Source organism: Crocodylus porosus, unplaced genomic scaffold (assembly GCF_001723895.1).
Source record: "Crocodylus porosus isolate Cpor-Errol unplaced genomic scaffold, CroPor_comp1, whole genome shotgun sequence".
Taxonomy (NCBI): domain Eukaryota; kingdom Metazoa; phylum Chordata; order Crocodylia; family Crocodylidae; genus Crocodylus; species Crocodylus porosus.
Genome location: NW_017728911.1, coordinates 23,190,449 through 23,210,759, shown reverse-complemented (window position 1 = coordinate 23,210,759; position 20,311 = coordinate 23,190,449). Strand labels below are relative to the sequence as shown.

General features: G+C 43.2%; 1 protein-coding gene and 1 long non-coding RNA gene across 3 annotated transcripts in view; both read right to left on the bottom strand.

The window, feature by feature from the left end:
* FGF7 (fibroblast growth factor 7) overlaps window positions 1-20,311 on the bottom strand; it is a 64,583-nt gene that overhangs the window by 33,995 nt on the left and 10,277 nt on the right. The window lies entirely within an intron of this gene.
* The window catches only part of LOC109309048, a 17,229-nt gene continuing 4,443 nt past the window's right edge, over window positions 7,526-20,311 (bottom strand). Inside the window, exons 2-3 of the long non-coding RNA XR_002100771.1 lie at window positions 8,288-8,293; window positions 7,526-7,678 (exon numbers count right to left, since the gene is read on the bottom strand). This is a non-coding gene — a long non-coding RNA (uncharacterized LOC109309048). The remainder of the gene's footprint in view (window positions 7,679-8,287; window positions 8,294-20,311) is intronic.

The following is a 20,311-nucleotide window of genomic DNA, read 5'->3' as shown; positions in this document are numbered from 1 at the left end:
GAGAGCCAGGAGGGCTGCTGTGCCTTCTTGCTGCCTTTCTTCTGTGTTGGAATAGATTTAGCTTGTGCATTGAGGATCGCTTCCTTGAGAAGCAACCCTCTTCTTGAACTCCCGTCTCCCTGGGGTCGTGGTCCCTAAGGGCCTGACTGACAAGCCTCTTGAGCTTGTCAAAGTCGGCTTTTCTGAAGTCAAGGACTTCTGTGTTGCTGACTGACTTGCCAGCTTTATGGCGGATGGTGAAGGTGATCAGCTCGTGGTCGCTGTCACCCAGCTTCCCATCCATCACTAGGTCACTGATTAGGTCGTCCCCTGTAGCCAGTACCAGGTCGAGCAGTGCTTTGCCTCTCGTTGGCCCATAGACTTCTTGAGTCAGGTAGAGGTTATCCACGCACGAGAGAAAGCTTTGTGACCGCTCGGATTTTGCTGAGTGATCTTCCCACGAGATGTCCAGGTAATTGAAGTCACCCATGACAACCAAGGTCCTGGAGCAAGCAGCCTCAGTCAGATGAAAAGCATCTTAGAAGACATAGTTGCTTCTGCTATTATTTGAGGGTATTCCCCAAAGAACATATTCAAGTATTGCTTTATTTGTATTTAAAAGTCAGAACAGTATTTAACTCTGATGACAGATATTAAAAATGTATGCTCTAATTATCTCAGAAACTTCTAAAACAATCAAAATCTCTATTTGAAGACTCAGACTATACCACTTTTTAAGAAAGGACATTTAACACCATTTGGCTTTTTTTCTTTCTTTCCTTTTTTCTTTTAGTTGAGGGAGAACAGAGACTTCTTTTGGAGTTTTAAGCGTGTACAAAGTTAAAGATCAGGTCCCCCATGGTTTTTAGTTTTCCTTTATGCTACTAGAATTATTTAGTTTTTAAACAACATATTAAACAGCTGGGTTGGGGATTCTTACACTTTTTCCTTGCTTCTTTTTTTCATTTATTCAGTAAACACCAACATTGAGGACAAAATTCTAGTGGGGCTGTTTTAACTGGGTACAACAGCCAGTGTTTAGCACTTGGTAACAGATACAATTCTGTGCCTTTCCCGAAAGATCCTTTAAATCTCGTAGTGTATACAAGGGATTCAGTTCCTCTCTTCCTTTTTACGGTAGGATGCTAATAGCTTGCTTTGAAGCCAATGGAAGTTACTTTTGTCCTAGAAGTAGAAAGAAAGTACCTGTATTATAGACTGTATACATTACTAATGTGATTGCATCTAAAGCTGAGATTTTATGGTGAATTTTGAGAAAAAAATATGGACTATTCATAGTAATAACATGAATAATTTTGCAAAGTTGTATGTATGTTTTATATTAATAAAACTGCTTGTACAAACTCAGTTCCTTTAAGATTACAGCAGGTTTTGTTATAAAGTGAGTATAAAGTTTGGATAGGAATGATCCTGCCTCAGGTAGAGGGTTGGGCTAGATGTCCCTTCTAACCTCACTTCTCTATGATTTTGTGATTTGACTATCCAGCTGTAGGCTGTAGACGCAGTTATTGACTGACAGGCCACACTGACCACTGCAGACTACAGACCTAGCAAAAGCTGGAGTTATAAGTAATATGTGCTTAAACTGGCATACAACCAGTAATAACTAAGCTTGCATTTAACTCATAAGCAGTAGCCTGGGAAAGTAACATAACCTGCTTATCAAGGCCACTAATATTAGGTTAGGGCAAGACTGAATAACTGCTTTATGGAAAGCACTAGCTAAAGGTAACGACTGATGTTTTGCCTCTTGATAATAAGAAATGAATTGCATGAAGTCAGCTACAATCCTGTTAAAATAATGCATCTTTGTTACCCTCTTGTCACTCTTGGCCATTTTCAAGGGGCTTATGCCAGGGTTACCATACTTCCAGTTCCGTAAAAGAGGACACATGTCAGGGGGACATCTCACTCCCAACCTGCAGACCCTTGGCCCTACTGGTGCATCTAGTCCTAACCCACAGTCCCTATTCCTGCTGCTGACCCTCACTCCTGAACCACAAACCCATGCCCCTGCCAGTGCCCCTCACTCCTGACCCACAGTCTCCCACCCCTCCAGGCCATGCTGGTGCCCCTCAATCTTGACCTGTAGCCCTCCATCCCTGCTGCTGACCCTCACTCTTGACCTGCAGCCACCTGGCACTGCCAGCATCCCTCACTCCCAACCCACTGCCCCCAAGCCCCCTCCCCAGTGCCCCTCAATCCCCACCCCCAGCCCTGCCAGTGCCTTACTCCTTACCCCTCTGCTCTCCCCAGCTCTGCTGGAGGAGACCTCAGCTGCCCCCATCCCAACCAGTCTGGAGCTCAGTGACTCCAGTTTGTGCAAGTGGCAGTGGAGCAAGTCTGGCCCTGGTGCAGGCTGGAGGAAGGAGGAGGGGACACCTGTGGCACTCTTGCCTTGAGCTGGGGATCCCATACTGTGCCATCCCACTCCTGAGAGCACTGGCACCAGCCTCAGTGCCCACAGCCTGGCCACAGAGCTCCCCGCTACTTTGAAAGCCACCCCCCTGGACACCCTTCCCCACTGGAGGGGGCAGGTGCCTTCCCCTGCCTCCTAGCCCTGCCACAGCCCCAGCACCCAGACAGCTTCTGCCAGTGCTGCCAGGAACCCGCCCCCTCACACAGCCATCCCCTCCAGACACCCTGCCACACACACTCACACAATCGCACCCTTGACAGTCCTCAAAACCTGGCCTTTCAACTCCCGCTCCCTATAAACTTACCTACATCCAGCTGCTGAGGCTGCTCCCACCACCCTACCTGGCTGCATGCCAGCCACGTGCATGTGTGCACACACACCCCAACTGCCACCAGTGAAGCAGAGCAAAATCCCAAACGTTGGTTCTGATTTTGAAAAAACAGCTGGATAGAGATTGGAGAATCCAAAAAGAGGACATGTTTGAGGAAACACAAATGTATGGTAACCCTATATATGCTAAGCTGCAGAAGTGAGGCTAAACCAGTTCCCAAAGCCTGTTTCAGAGTGAACCTTTGCAGATGTTAAAACTAGCTTGGTCAGCAAAGTAAAAGAAACATAGCATGGCAAGTAACATTCGCAGATGGCAAGGGAAAGAGATAAAAAGTCCTCTCTCCAAGAACTGTAATTTTTACAAGGCCACAGCTAAATAACTAAGTTACTTAATGTAAACATTTCTTGAGCCTATCTCCAGTCCTCACAAGAAGGGTTGTATTCTTCATTGTATGTACCAGGGCAGATTAAATGTAATTGAAAAGTGGTATTTCTTCAGCACTTTGAGAACTTTGGATAATATGCTAGTGGCAGAAGTGTGTGGGGTGTTGAGATTTTATGTATGAATTTTACAGTAGGTCATCTAGTCTGATTACATGAATAACACACACCAGAGAATTTTATTCAGTGACACTTGTATTGAGTTCAGTAACGTAGACTGGTTAAAACTTGTTTTTCAAAAGAGCATGTAGTCTTGATCTGAAGACATTGAGAGTATATCTGCACCACATCCCCAAAGTATACTGGCAGGGATGCTTCTGAATGTGTTCTGCTCATCTGTTCTCTCTCACATGAGACAAATTTGGAAATGCAGTTACTAGAACCACTCCAAGGGTGTTAGCCAGTATCTATCATCAAGCATGCCCAATAATATGGTCTTAAAATTGGCTGGGAAGGGACTTCTCTTTCACCTCGGCATTTCTGAGCTTGGACCATGCGAGGAAAAGTGGGTTGAAGAGGATATTTGGATGTGCCTCAGCTGCAATATGCTGGAGACACCATATAACATACTCTAGGAGTTGTCAAATTTCCTGGGACTTACAGAAGTCACTATTTTCCATGGTACTTTGTTCTGATGTTTTATTATCATGATAACAATTTGATCCTTATTTCTCATTTCAGTTTGCTAGGATCCAGCTTCCATTTGCTGGCTCTTGTTATGCCTTTCTCCACTAAATTAAAGAGACTTCTAATTTTTCCTTTTGAAGGCACACATGCTATAATCAAGGCAACAACTGGTGAAAAGCCTATAAAAATCAGTGAATGGGAGATTTTGTCTAAGTGCAGCATGTGTTGAAAATTAGATTGTCAATCTTAGATGTAGACTTATAAAAAGTGGCTTTTATGTTCACTGTTCCATCTTATTTCTGTTTTTTACTTTCCTTGATAATTCATCAGTGTTATCTTTAAAGACAGCACATGGAGGTAAAATTTCAGTGCTGCAGTAATGCCAACTCTCACGAAACAATTGCAAGACTTCTAATTTCCAAAGCAAATTAACCCTAACTCATGATCTCCAGATACAACCCTCAAATCTCAGGAATTTCCTTCTGGTGCATGTAGAGAACACCAAGCTGATAAGTCTGTGGAGTGGAAGAGGCTAGGGGGAAAGAGAAGGGGAGATGTGGGGGGGATAGATTAAGGCCCCCACAGTGAGGGGAGGGTTGAATGGGGCCCCAGGGCTGGGGCAGGTTGTGTGACAGCGGGTTGTACAGAGCATGATGGGGATGTGTGGCTTCCCACCATAATGCACACCCCCAGGGGAGGCATGGGGGGGCATGTCCCCCCTATATTTATGTGCAGGGCAGAGGTGGGCTGCCTGTGCTGTGGGCTGGTGCCTTGTCCTGGGAGCCGTGTGACACTGTGTGTGTCTGCCGTCCTCTGAGAGTGCAGCGGATGCACCATGTGGCCACTGTGTGGCTCCTGGGGCAGAGGTGAATGGGGCACTGGGGCTCTCTGCACCCTGCAGGTGGCTCCTCCAGAGGTGCAGGGGGGGCAGGGACATGGTTCCCCACTGCAGTGCGCACCCTCAAGGGGGGGATGTGCCCCCCAGATTTTGTGCACCAGGCAGATGTGCCCTGCTGCCTTTGCCCTGGGAGCCACGCACTGGCTGCGCCACATCCCCTGCCCACCTGGTGGCAGAAGGCACACTGGTGTCACATGGCTGAGCTCCCAAGGCACGGTGCGGAGCCCTGAGCCTGCAGCAAGCAGTCCGCCTCTGCCTCATAGAGGACACATGCCTCCCTCTGGAGGTGCACACACTGCAGGGAGCTGTGCCTCCCTACCCTGTGCCTCTGGATGAGCTGGCTCCATCACAAAACCTGCCCCTGCCCTTGTTCCCCATTCATCCCAGCCCCTGCCCCACTCCCTCCCTCACCATGGGGCCTTGATCTGCCTTCTCACTGCCCCTTCCCTCACCCTTTCCCCCCCACTTACCTGTCTGTCTGTCACTCTCAAGCCACAGGCCCCCCCAGCTGTGCTACTGACCCTCACTCCTGACCCACAGTACCCCCACATCCTGCCAGGGTGAGTGGGGACTCCCTCTTCCTGGACTTCAAACCCCCTCCCACACCCACAGCTCCCCCACACCTTCACAAATAACCCCTACACACACATGCTTCAAAAATAGCATCTCTTGATTTGTATGACAAATCTCTTGATTTTTAAGAGGTTGTCTCATGATTTTTGACATGTTGGGGTTGGCAATATTGGTGTTGTTGCCAACCAGTGTCTTGGCCCAGTTCTAAATCTCCATGCAGTACTATTGCAGTGTATTCAACCTTTTACTTGTATCTCGAGGGTAAGTGAATGACTTTCAATAAAATTATAATGAACTCTAAGCTAAATCTTAAGGTAATATATTTTAAAGGTCAGTATTTTAATTAAGACACTTTCCTTGTTTTGCCTGGGGTTGGAAATATAGGACTACCACAAGAACTGCCATCCCAGTTGTATTTTCAATAGGACTAAGCCAAGAAATGCTAGACATTTTGCAAGAAAGGTGGCCAAATTCCAAAGAAGAGCATAATGAATATTAGCAAACTTCAGTACAGAATGTTAATTGTTTGTTACCTGAACCAAATGAATCTCAGACTCTTCTGATTTATATCAATCTCTGCCATGCATATTAAATATTCAGACACTTATTCATTGCCATTAAGGCTTTTCCTCACTCAGACAAGGTTCTTTGCGTGAATCTGATATCTTTTATCAGACCAACTTAAATGGTTGGAAAACAATTATTAAGCAAGCTTTCAAGTTCAAAAACCCTTTGTCAGGCTAAGGAAGTTTCAGCGGTTGGTGTGTGCTCTTCCTGGATGGAATGAAAAGTAAAGAAGCCAGAGGCTGGGCTGGTGTTGCATACAAGACAGGTAGTCAGTGAAAATGTAGATTGAGGAGTCAAAGGGTGAGAGACTCACTGGGGGGAGAGAAGAGAGAGAAGGGAGATGAATAGTGGAGAGACACCTAGGGAGTCAGATGTCAGGTTATAATGTGTCATAAATCCAATGTCAATAATTAGTCCATGATTTTTAGTATTCAGGAGGTTGATAAAGTGGAGTTCACAGGCTTGTCTCTGGAAAGTGTTTTGTAAGTTTCCTTTGAGGATCAGGACTGAGAGATTGGAGAGAGTGGTTTTCTTGTGAGAAATGTGCCCCCACAGGTAATTAGGTATTCCTGTCTTTGATAGATTTCCAGTGTGCATTCATTCTGGTGCACAGTTGTTGTTTGGTCTCTCCTACGTATTTTCCATCGGGGCATTTGGTCCATTGGATGAGATATATTACATTTCTGGAGGTGCGGGTGTAAGATTTGGGAATGCTGATGGCTCTGTTGTGGGGTGTAGTAATTGTGGGGGTTGTGGAGATGTGTTAGCAGGTTTTGCATTTCTTGTCATGGCATGGTCTGGATCCTTTTGGTGTGTTCTAGACTTGAGGAAGTTTGCTTCTGGTGATGTGGTTAGTGAGGTTCAGTGCTTGTTTGAAGGCTAGGATGGGTGGCTCTGGAAAGATCTTTTTAAGAGTAGGGTCTCTTTCTAGTATGGGTTGCAGTTGTTTGAAGATTTTCTGTACAGGTTCGAGGGAAGGATGATATGTCATAACCAGCGGTGTGCGATTTGTGGGGGCTTTTCTTTTGTACTGCAGCAGTTCTTCATGAGGTATCCGGGTGGCTCTTTCAAACGTGCGATCTATTTCTCTGGAGGAGTATCCTTGTTGGGTGAAAGACTTTTTAAGATTGGTGAGGTGGCAATCCTGGGTGTTCTCCTCAGTGCAAATTCGGTGGTATCTGAGGGCTTGGCTGTATATCACAGCTTTTTGGTGTGTTTAGGGTGATTGCTGGTTCTGTGCAGATATGTATGTTGGTCTATGGGTTAATTGTATAACGTGTTGTATGTTTTTTATCATTCTGGATACTGATCATAGTGTCTAAAAAGGAGATGTTGGTGGTGGAGTATTCTAGAGAAAGTTGAATGGAGGGATGGTGATTGTTGAATTTCTGATGGAACTCAATCAGAGATTGCAGGTTTTCAGTCCAACTGATGAATATGTCGTCGATATATCTTAAGTATAACAAGGGTTTGATGGTGCAGTTCTTGAGGAAGTCTTCTTCCAGGTGGCTTATAAAAAGGTTGGCATACTGTGGGGCCATTTTGGTGCCCACAGCTGTTCCCATCGTTTGGAGGAAGTGTTGATTATTAAAAGTGAAATTGTTGTGTGTGAGAATGAAGTGTACAAGGTCAGTAATATCTTTGGGTCTGTACTCCGAGTTGTAATCTTGTTCCTGTAGATATGTAAGGCAGGCTTGGATGCCATCCTGGTGTGTGATGTTGGTGTATAGGCTGGTAACGTCCATGGTGGCTAGGAGGGTGTTGCTGGGAAGCTGGTTTATGTTTTTAAGTTTCCGTAAAAAGCCTGTAGTGTCTTGTACAAACTTTCCTCACTCACACATTCATTGGGTCCACCTTCATTATAAGCATACATATCTGCACCAGAGTGAATGAATTCCCACCTGCTTGCCTCAAAGCTAATTTTTGCCCATTTCCTCTACTCTACATATTCACAGTCACTCAAGAAGAGATTATTTGGAAGAGGATGTTTTGAAAGTGACCATCACTCAGAGAAATCCAAAACCTTTTTTTGGTAGTCTACAGTGTAGTGAATTGGAAAAATCGCAAAGGCATCCAACTCTCTCATATCTCACATCTAGCTTTGAGACAGAGGCTGAATTCTGGTGATATTTTTCAGAACAGTTTTTTAAAAACATTCCTCTGTCAGAATTGACTTAATTCATCTCTCTCTCTTACCATCTATTGATGTCATAAGGTTTTAATCATCTCTACTAGGTAGTGTATAAGCAAGCAAGTGCATTTTGGGGGCATTACTTTTTTTTCTTGACTAAGATTGTATTAATCATACAAGCATAAACTCAAATTTTAGACTGCAGTAACTTTAAATTAGGAGCTTGTCAGTGGATGACCTTAGTCTTCTGAATGTTAAGCGTCAGTCCCATTTTCTTGCATGCCTCAGAAAAGACATTGACACTTGCCTGAAGGTCTGTTTCCAAGTGAGCACATACTACAGCATCATTGGCATATGGCATTTCAGTGATTGCGGTTGGGGTGGTCTTGGTTTTGGCTCAGCTTACCATCCATTCAGTATTTTAGCTCCACGCTGGCTAGAAGCTTGTTGGTGGTCAGATGTAACATTTTGGCATAGAATATTGAGTCTTGGAGTGATGATGCAGCCTTGCTTAACTCCTGTTTTAACCTCAAAGGGATCTGTGATAGATCCATTACTGAGAACCACCTTTGTATACCATCATGGAGTAGGTTGAGAATGGTGACAAATTTCAGTGGTCATACATAGTTCAGGGGGATCCTCCACAACACTTCTTGACTGACAGGGTCGAAAGCTTTGATGAGGTCAAAGAAGGCCATGTAGAGAGGCTTATGTTGTTCCCGAAATTTCTCGGGCAGTTGGTGAGTTATGAAGATCGTGGTAGTTGTGCCTCTTGATGCCCTAAACCCACACTGAGATTCCAGGAGGAAATCTTCAGCAGGTAGAAAGAGATGGTTCAGGAGGGTTATTGCAATGATCTTTTCTGTGGTGGACAGCAAGGTGATTGCACTGTAGTTTCCACAGTCAGACTTGTCTCCTTTCTTGAAGATTGTCACAATCATGGCATCCCTGAAATCATCTGGGATTTCCTCATCATTCCAGATCCTTAAGATGAGGGCATGAAGCTGTGATATGAGCTGTTCACCTCCCTGTTTTAAGATTTCAGCAGGGATTCCATCCACTCCAGGTTCTTTATTGTTCTCCATCTGCTTGAGGGCTTTCCTCACTTCATCAAGTGTTGGAGGGATTCTAAGACCATCTCTGACTGGGTGTTGCAGGATGGAATTGAGAACACTTTCATTAGCAGCAGAGTATTGATTGAAAAGGTCTTCAAAATGCTCCTTCCAATGAGCATTGATGGCTTCCCTTTCCTTGATCAGGTTTCTTCCTTCCTTAGGTCTCAAGGGGGTTGGTTCCTAAGGTCTCAAGGGGGTTGGTTCCTAAATGCTTGGACTGTAGATGGTTTTGGTGGCACTGAAGCAGCCATGCAAATCATGGATATCAGCCAGACATTGAATCTCATTAGCCTTGCATTTCCACCATTTGTTCTTCATGAGGCCTTTGGACCTCTTCCTTGGCTTGTTGGAGGTTCAATTTCCTTTGCCTGGAGTTTGGTGTCATTTTGCCAAGCACAAAGGAACTTTGATCAACTAGATCAACTCTTGACTCTCCCAGTTATTCTTATCAAACCAGTCTTGATGTTTCCTGGTAGAGAATCCAAATGTCTCTCACAGGTGCTGATGACAGTGGCTTTGAAGTCATCCCACATACTGCTGACATTCTCCCATTGTTGTTGATTGGAATTCACCAGTTTTCATTGAGGCACTGGTGGAAGAGGTCTTGCTTGTTGGGTCTTTGAGTCAGTCCTTCAGCATTGATCTTTTGTCATCATTGTTTCTTCTGCAGCCATTGTTCTTGAGCCAATTTGAGTGACATAAGTGATCAGATGAGTCGGTGATCAGTCCAACAGTCATCCGCTCCTAGCATAGCTTGGGTGATGCAGGCATTGGCTTTCTAAATATGTATATGTGAATAGCCATTCCTTAGTTCTGATCATGTTGGAGTAGGGTTGGGGCTATGATGGTCTACTCTATGAAATACATAACGCAAGGATTTTTTTGGGTGGTATTTTTGCTGGACCAACTATATATTTGGGAGAGACCTTAGACAAGCGTTTGAGCACAACATATCCTTCCTAGGTCTGGGAAAGAAAAGGATTTAGCTCAGGCTGTGTCTGCTTATTTCCCAGACCTGAAGAAGTATACTTTGCTTGAAAGCTTGTCCAAAGTCCCTCTCTCAGGTATACAGTTGGTCCAATAAAAGAAGCCACCACCCAAAAATCCTTGCCTCTCGCATTCTTAGTTAAGAATTCACCAAGCTAGGTGTTTTTACTACAACATTACTCTTGGAAACATGGGTAAGATACAGAGAAGTAATCCTAGTTTAAGAATGAGCCCAAAGACATATTATGGCAATATGCTTTAGAAGAGGAAAAATTAATTTGGAATATCTGAGTTTTCACTAGTAACACCATAGGTGCAATACTTGTTCCAGGGAAATCAGTGACAGCTCCCTTTGACTTCATGGCGATTGGGGTTTGGCTGTTGGGGTATCTTTCTTTCAGCATTTTCAGATTATCTTAGCATGAGTCTTTCAACTTGTTAGCAAATTTTTCTTGATGAATTAGAATTAAATTTAGATAATTTTTCCATTGGTCAGTAACTTAACCCTTCCACAGCTGTGTAATATTCCATTATTATATCTATAGCTATACCTATATCTGATCTAGTCATACTCTCATCGTATATATAAAACTATTTAGAGTATTGCAACTCACTGTAGTTGTATCAGTAGGCCAAATTGAATATAAAGACTTGCTTTAAAATCTTGGAATGTATTTTGAATGAGAGGATGTTGCACTTCTGGATTTTTTCCTGGGTTATCTAAAATTAGATACTACTTTAGCATACCTTGGTGGAATAAATAGAGTGCACTCTCTGTGACTGTACAATTTAGATTTTTGAGCAGCATCAAAAATAGCTAAAAAGATTTAAAATTTGTACCTTGCAATATTTGCTGCTGAGGAAGAAAGGTCAAAGCAAATCTGATTGCAGATTATACATGCCAGAAACAGAATTAAATTAAATACTGTGTACCATTGCTTTTAAGAGAAAATGGTGATAGGCATGTTAAAAATATGTGGTGCTGTAAGTAGACAAGATAAACATGGTCAGTCTAAAATAGGTATGTGTTAGCACAAGAGGTGGCATTGTGTGGATATAGTGCATTATATAGTTCCATAAATAATTAATTGATCCTATTTAATGTGGGCTTGAAGAGAAATAGTAAAAGTCAACAATACCAACAGAAAATAAATTATGTATAAGCTCTTCACCTAACCGATAGTTTGTTTAATTGGTATGGGGATTGGCGCACACACTAGTTATTTTCTAAAAAAGAATTATTTTAACTATTAGAATACTACTATGCCATATTGTACCATCCTCAGCGCACCTAGTTAAACAAATTAGAGGGGAAACACCATGGAACACACTGGACAATACAAGAGCTGTTTATCTTAATTGTTTATTTCTTAAATGGCAGGTGACACTTGAATGGTGGGTGATATACTGTATACTTGAATGACAGGTGACACAAGGGTACTGTTTGTTTTTATGTAATTTTTCTCATATTTTTAAATTGTTTCAGGACACTAACTTTAAAAAAATATAACTTATATTCCCTTTTACTTTGCACATAGGCTACAAACAGGCATCTCATTTGTTCCAGGAGAAACTATTTTCATCTGGGACAAATGTGATCCCAGTCATTTGGATGTGCATGTCTGTTGTTGTCCCACGACACACACTAAAAAGGTACACAGGATAGGAAATTGTAACAGTTGTCCCAGAATATCCAAAAATGTGTTTAATGGTTGTCCCAGGATTGCATCATTTACTCAGTGGAAGAAAAGAGGCAGTGCATTCAGCTGCTCACTAAGCCCTGATTGGAAGGGTGATGTGTATAAGTGTCAATCTCAGGACTTTTCTGTTCTGGGACAAACACAGATGCAGCTGGTCACAGGACAAATGCCATACCTTTTCCTAGCCATAGAAGCTAGACTTTGTTTTCAATGAAGTTGATGAGAATTTGTTAGGATTAGATGGAGAAAGATCATGCACCTCTTTTGGGATCTGGATCAGCCCGTTGGTATCCTGAGGTTATCCGTAAAGGATTCAGGGCCATATTTTTGAACCCCCAAACGTTCCCTTTTTTGATAGTCTCCATTCCAGACACTTTTTTTTAACTTTAATCCAAAGTCAGACTAAATTTAATTAAAACTTTTTTTTCTGAATTTTTTCACCTTTAAATTATGCATTTAAAATTAAAATAATAGTTGGTTCTCTCGACCCCTACTTTCAAATCTTAGAGGAAACTCTATCTAGTAGAAATGTGATTTTATTTAGATAGTCTGTTAGTTACTTCTTAAAGGACTATACTAAAAATTAAAATGCACGCATACTCTTTGGTAAATTACACACACATTTGGCTGAAGATTGAAGATAGAATTTATTTAGTCACACTATAAATGCAAATATTGCATAAGGCAATCTACATGACTGAAGTGTTGAGAAAAAGAAGTTATACATTGGCACTGAACAGTCATTTACTTACTGAACTAGCAAAATACAGACAAGGAAAATGGAGCAAACAACCCTTATGGTTAAATAGAAGAAATCACAAACTGTTTTTACAACTTTTATGCTGTAACTGAAAGCTGCCACAGCATGAACTTTAGTGGAATTCATAGATGAATGTTATATGTTACAACATGATTCCCAGAATGATAAACTTAGGAGTTTCATAGTAAGATTTATTAAGAATTTGTTAGACAAGATCCATTGTGTATTAAACTAATTTGCAATAGTTCCAGATTCATGCTTTTAAATATATAGAGTTACATCCACTTCTGGCCTACTTAAAAGTCAAATGATCCAGCATTGTTTCAAGGTTCTAACTGTATGCTTTTGTGGTTTTTAAGCTGAAGTCTTTACATACTGTGACTCAGATTCTTGGCCCACTCTGTGCCATTCCAGCAGCACAAAGAAGTCCAAACTGGCCAGATCTCAACTGTGGATTCTCTGTGTGTGAGGTAAACTGCAGCAGGCGTGCAGCTGGCATAGCAGGCCTCTACATTACCCTCCAGGGAGCTGCTGCTACAGATGTCATATTGGGGTGCAGCTGACAAATGATCCTTTGACAGCCAAAGCAGGACAAGATACATTAATCTATGGGAAGTCTGGCGTCAGCCTAGAATCCACCTGAGGACAGAAGCTAAAGGAAGCATTCCCACTTTGTCCAGCTAAGGAGAAGCAGGGCTCAACTGAGAATTCGCCATAAATGTGTGATACTTGACATATCTAATGTTTGCAGAATAGCTTGGGTGCTCTTCACAATGAAAACATCATTTAACTAATGCATCATTTAACAAGTTATGGCCTTAGGCAAATTCCATAGTTGCTATTTCTAATTATGGACAAATTGCAGTATTTTTATCCTGTGTCTCTTGTGTTGGAGAGTTTTTCCCCCTAGGCTCAAAGTTCATGTAATTGCTGAAGGAAAATAACATTACATATTTCCTATTTAATGGGTGCATCTACACATGCTGTTAGTGCAATGCCATAAATAGTTTGTGCCAGAGTTAATGGATCCCAGGCACAGCATCTGTATGTGTGCATTGGACTGCAGAACTTTGAGCCGGGGTAGAGAGGACCTGGGCTGGAAGCAGGCTTGGGTGGGGGTGGTCAGCCTCAGGCTCCAGGTTGTGATGTCGGGGAGGACAAGAAATAATGGGCACAAACTGATTGAAGATCACTTCAGACTAGACATAAGGAAAAACTTCTTTACAAGTTGAGTGCCAAGGGTTTGAAGCAGGCTCCCCCCAGATGTGTTACAGTCATCCACCCTGGTGATCTTCAAAAAGCGTCTTAATGCCCATCTTGCTGGGGTCATCCAATCCCAACAGTCTTTCCTACCCAGGCACAGGGGGACTGGACCCGATGACCTGTAAAGTCCCTTCCAGCCCCTAACATGAAACTATGAAACTATGCAAACATGTGGGGGAAAGAGGATTTTGTTCCCACAGTTGCCCTTGCCCCACAGTGTACTGCAGACCAGCCAGGGATTGCTACAGAGAAAGGAGTCTGGGGTCTTTTTCCTGGCAGCCGCTGCCTCCCTGCCAGCTGGTGACTGTCAGCAGTGGCTGGCCTGGGGCTCAGTGTGGGAGCCAGACCACATCTGCACAGCAGGAAGGCTCCATTCACCCACCCCTCTGCCCAAGTGACCTGCCAGTGGCAGCCAGAACCTGCAGAGCAGGAGCTGGGAGGGGCAAAATAGAATGGAGCCCCATTGCCTTGCAGCCCCCCCCACCAAGTTACCCTGTCTGGAGTACTGGGGACAGGCAGGCCTAGCCCATGAGGCCAAGTGGCTCCATTCCACCCTGCCTTCCCAGCTGCCAGCTGGACTTTGCTATGGTTGGAGCTGGAGAGGATTGCAGAGTGGCATGGAGCCCCCTCACCTTGCAGGCCCCTCCCAGCTACCCTGGTTGGGGTATTGGGGGGAGACAGGCCAGATTTGTGAAGTGAAGGGGTCTTTTCCACCGCATGATCCCTGCTAAGCTCTGGCTATGGCAAAGCCCAGTCAGCTGCTGTGAGCTGACAGCTGCATGTTGCTGCTGGCAAGAGGCTCAGGCTGGGGGTGGGGGAAGGGATCTCCTCCTCTCCCACCCCCCTCCTGAGCCTCTTGACAGGGGGCAGCACATAGCTGCTGGCTCAGCTTTGCTGCAGCAGAGCTGAAAAAGGAGGGGTGGGGCTAGGGAGAGGTGCACTTTGGCAGCCTCCTTGGAGGCTGCTGGATCACCCCTGCCTGATGGCCAGGGCTGGTGCAGACAGGCTTGAGCTCCCCCAGCCCAACAGGTGAATGTCTGTTGTGGGGGGAAAGGGGGCTCTAACTCATGGCACTTTGTGTAAAATGCCATGAGTTAGAGCACCTCCCCTAAACATTTTTAGGCACCCAGAGGGCTTTCTGTCAGAAGGTTTTTAAATGTCCGTATTTAGTGTGTCTCATTCATAATGACCTGACTAATATTTTGGGTAATATAAAGGCTGAACAATGGGGCAATAGTGAGCAAAAGGCAGAAAACACATGGTCAGATGTTTTAATTGGGCCAATTGAGAGCCATGTTCTGCCTGGCTAATGGGAGGAAAGGACCTGTGGAAGAGAGAGAACTTCCGTCATATACCTCATCATGCCCTCCTTCCACTTCTTTCATGGGCTGTTTGTTGTAATTGTAACTGTGTTGTCTCACCTAGTGAAATAGGTGTGTGGTATTTTTTATTGACTGGATGAACAGACTGCTTTGGAATAGTATGTTTGAAATCATAATTAGGACATCGATAACAAGACAAGAACAAATGTATTTCCTGTTCTAAAATGTCTGCATACAGTATTCCATACTTCAAAGATTTTAAAAATATAAGTAAACTGAGTGATAGGCAAAAGAATAATCTGGTGGTAATTTTAGATTTTGAGAGTCTTTTAATTTTTTTCTGATGTACTGAAACACAAACACTTCTCGCTTGTTCGGTTTTCTGATTTTTTTCCCCTTGGAATGACTAGCTTGTTGGCTAAACTAGAGTAGGCAGGTTTATGCTTAGAATATAATTTAACATAATTCCCCTCCCCCCCGACTATTTTTATATTAAATATGTTACTAAGTGTCAGCAAGATATACCAAATACAGCACAAACTTCTACTGACTGATCACGGTTTACTAATGTAAACAAAAAGTCTCCAGGCCAAGTTATGTGAAGACAGCTGGAGGTGCCTTGTAGAAGAAAAGTTGGAAAGTTATTTACTAGGAAAAATAAAGTATGTAGTGCCAATGATCCATTTTAAATCATTGAGAACAGAGGGGAGTTTATTACATTTTATTCTCAGCCTTTTACTTTTTAATGTGCAAGGTATTTTCTCTATCGGGGTGGGCAAAATATGGCCTAAAGGCCAGATCCAGCCCACCAACTGACTGAATCTGGCCCAGGCGGGTGCCCACCAATTGATTGTATTCAACCTGCGGCTGCCCTCACAGCACTCCACATAGGGCAAAGCCCTGCCTGCTTCCACCCAGGACAGCCCGCACTGCGGTCCCACTTGCACCTGCCCCATGACCACCTACTACATCATGCTAGCCCCAGCCAGCATACACAGCTTTCCAGCTGCTCCCAGTGTGGCTGCACCTGACTGGGTACTGCTTGGCTCCTCCTGCCTCCAGTGGCTCCTCCTTATCCTGCCTCTGCTGCACTGCTGTTGCACTGTTCTGGCACCAGGTAATGCAGGGAACCTGTGGTGATGCATGTCAGGTACCACATGGCCAGCCAGGCTGGGGGGAAGCTGCAGCTGGGCAGCTCCTGCCTCAGCACATGGAACTCAAGCTACAGCTTCAACTCCAGGTCCCAGCCTCTCACTCGCTTAGTTGCCCAGCATGATGGGCAGCCACCTGCAGGTATCCAAGTGGGTGGAAAGTGGCCATGAGCTGGAACTGGAGCTGGAACCGGGCATACTGGGATAGGAGCCACCCAGCTGCAGCTTCTCCCTGACCCGCTGGGCGTCTGCTGCTTGGTATGTGTCCCCACAAAGCAGCACAGCAGGGGCAGAAGGAGAAGGAGCAGCTGCTGGAGGTTGGGGCAGCTGAGCAGCACCCAGATGGCTGCAGCTGAATCAGGAGCAGCCCCACCAGGAAGCTGTGCATGTTGACTGGGGGCAGTGCAGTCGGTGGGTGTGGGGCAGGTGCAGGTGGGAGCACAGCATTAGCTCCCTAGAGTGGGAGAGGTTTGCTCCGATGTGGATTGCTGTGGGGACAGCAACATACTTGGGGGCAGGCAACCACACCTATACCAATACCCCACCTCTGGTGCATGCATCCTCTCCCTCCCTTCTCTCCCTCTATCTCTCCCTCCCTCCACCTTCATTCAGCTCCTAGGATTTAGCACACAAGCAGCTCCCCACACCCACCACACACTCGCCCCCCTAGATACACCCTCCATATAAAAGAGTAAAATTTTATTTTGAGCTCTTATGCAATTACCTCTGTATATGCTACTCGAAATAAATCATAAATCAAGATAAGCATGTTTTTAAAAATAATGTTAAAATATGTTATAGAAGATATTTGATTTTGAGTATATAACTTGTTTTTACAATTTATTAAAATGAGATCTTCTGAAAGATCTTGTGTGTGTGGCCCTTGACCACTCGCCAAAACTCATTAAGTGGCCCTCCAGCTGAAATAATTGCCTACCCCTGTTATTTATCATTTAAGTTACTTAGTGCTTATCTGATGATGTACATGAAAGTAGCAACTATTATACTGTCCATTCAGCAAGAGCTTGCCTATAATAGATATTACAACCTGAGATTGTTTTTTGTTTTGTTTTGTATTTTTTTAAACTATGGAGGAATAATTTAGCCAGGTTTATTCTTTTTTAAGAAACTTAAATCCATTTTTCTCTATTAGATGCAATCTCTCTTCAGAAGAATGGATTCTGTCATAATTCAGTTTGAAAATAGTGCTTTGAAGTTGTAGCTGGCTAATAATACTTGTATTTGGAACACTTTTCTCCCTAATAGTTTCATAGATTTCGTAGATTTCATAGACATCAGGGCTGGAAGGGACCTCGGGAGATCATCGAGTCCAGCCCCCTGCCCAAAGGGCAGGAAGTCAGCTGGGGTCATAGGATCCCAGCAAGATAAGCATCCAATTTACTCTTGAAGGTGTTCAATGTAGGTGCTTGAACCACCTCCGCTGGCAGACTGTTCCAGACCTTGGGGGCTCGGACAGTAAAGAAATTCTTCCTTATGTCCAGCCTGAAACGGTCTTGCAGGAGTTTGTGACCGTTCGACCTAGTCATCCTTTGGGGTGCTCTGGTGAACAAACGTTCCCCTAGATACTGGTGGTCACCCCGATAAACTTATAGGTGGCCATCAGATCACCCCTGAGCCTACGCTTTTCCAGGTTAAAGAGTCCCATGTCTCTCAGCCTGTCATCGTAAGTTCTGTTTTCCTGACCTCTGATCATGCCCTTGGCTCTCCTCTGGACTCTCTCAAGCTTCTCCACATCCTTTTTGAATTGTGAAGCCCAAAACTGGACGTAGTACTCCAGCTGCGGCCTCACCAAGGCCGAGTACAAGGGGAGAATGACGTCCCAGGATTTGCTCGAGAAGCATCTATGGATGCAATCCAGCGTTTTGGTTGCTTTATTATCCGCAGCATCGCATTGCAGGCTCATGTTCATCTTGTGGTCAATGATGACCCCCAAGTCTCTTTCTTCTGTAGTGCTATCCAACATAGCACTGCCAAGCCTATAAGATGCTGCAGGTTTTTCCTCCCAAGGTGGAGAACCTTGCATTTTTCGGTGTTAAACACCATCAGGTTCTCGTCTGCCTGTTGATCCATTGCTGGAGGTAATCTTAGTAGTCAGTAAATTAAACTCTTTGACTCAGGGATTATCTTTTTCTTCCAATACATGTATGATATTTGGCACAATGGGCTCCTGACAAGAGCTTCTAAGCACCACAGTAATGTAAAATAATTAACAGTCATGCAAATGAATTATGTTAATAGTAGTGGTTGGAGTACTTAACAGGAATAAAACTCACTTCAGCCACAGAGACCAAGTTATCACAGACCCCTGGCCCTGACCCTTCCTAGATGAAGCCATTGTGAAGACCCCAACTGAAGCACTAGAGAATGAAGATTCATTGTTCTAGGGCTCCTTCATTGATAGTTTCCCCACATAACCTTAAAGTGAAGGTGAGGACGGAAGGAAGGTTTTCCTTTAGATTTTCTCACTGGAGTGAATATTATCATCGGTTCAATGATAAAAGTGCCCTAAAAGTTAAATCCTTAAAACCCTTTACATTGAAAAAAAATCAAATCCATAAATATAATCCTAAAATCTGAAAAAACAACTATTTAATACATTTTCTCCAGTGTACTAATATGTTTTCTCTAGCGTGCGAGCTTGTGATCTTGTGTGGTTCTATGAACAGTACAGGTAACTGGTAGGGAAGAAGCTGTGTTGGGTCTACAGCATCTCCCTGTTTATTAATATATTTAAAACTAAGCAAGATGGTCTACTAGTGAGAAGATAGGGAAACAAATCAAGCATATATGTTAAAAAATCCTCTACAAAAATGTTTTAAAGGCTGAAGTAGCAATGCCGGGACATTTTTTTCTTATCCAAAATCCTAACTAATCTCAACCCAAATAATGTTTGAATTAAAGTGAATGGTAAAGGGAGTAGTTTATTGTCACTGCCTCTGAAGCAGAAGTTTTTGTGGTTACAGGGGTTGTGGAAGTGATCCTTGTTGTTTACACTTCTGGTTTGATTTATTTATATTTCAACATTGATTTGTTAACATCTTGACCATGAATTGTGTTGGATGACAATCTATTTAAGAAAGAAAGAAAGCGTGGAATGTGGAATGCCTAGATTTTTTTGTATGACAGCCTGTTGTTTCTAGACAGCAGTGTCAAATTCCCAATAGAGGATTATGCATACTTAACAATCCCCATATTCTTTTAAACCATAGAAAAAAATAAATCCAGTTTTAAATTGCTTATTTTTCTAGGATCATTTTTTATATTTATAAGGTCAAATGAAAATCCAGGAGCTATTTCCACTTTTCACTTCCAAATGAAGTGCTAATTACCATACATTATATCCAAACCTATGGCCTAGTATGTACTGATAACAACTGAGCCAGTGACAGAAACCATGAATACTGTAGTGTAGACAGACCTTAGGTAAATTACTGGTAAAATTGTCCAGTACAGTCGGTGTAAACATGATCTGTGCTATTTCTGTCAGCAGACAATATTGGAACAAAATTTAAAGATGCTGTTATAGCCAGCATGGTTGCAGTCTATGTTTACTTAAAAAGAATCATCATTTATAGAAACAGCTACAGAGAAGAAACAGAACTGAGCTGCTGAGCTAACTATGCCTGTTGATTTTTTTAGTATAATGTTGTGAGTGATACATTTAGCTTGCTTGCCACAGTTTCTTTAATACCATTTATTATAATTTTATAATTTAAACTATTATATATCCCCAAGATAAATTGGGGCAGATGTTCAGTGGAACTAACAAACATAGCTGACCACCTGGACTCAAGTGTTTGGAATATTTTAGCCCTCTGATAAATCCTATGATTTTTAGGTTCATTTAGTATGTGAGAATTACATTAATAAAATTCATGGCAAATTAATCTTCATTTTGTTCTTTGTTTCACATTGTAAATGCATAATAATAATAAAGGCATATTGATTACGTAGTATTTTTACAGTTTGTTCAAGTGTTGTGCGTGCAGTTGTCAGCCACATCTGT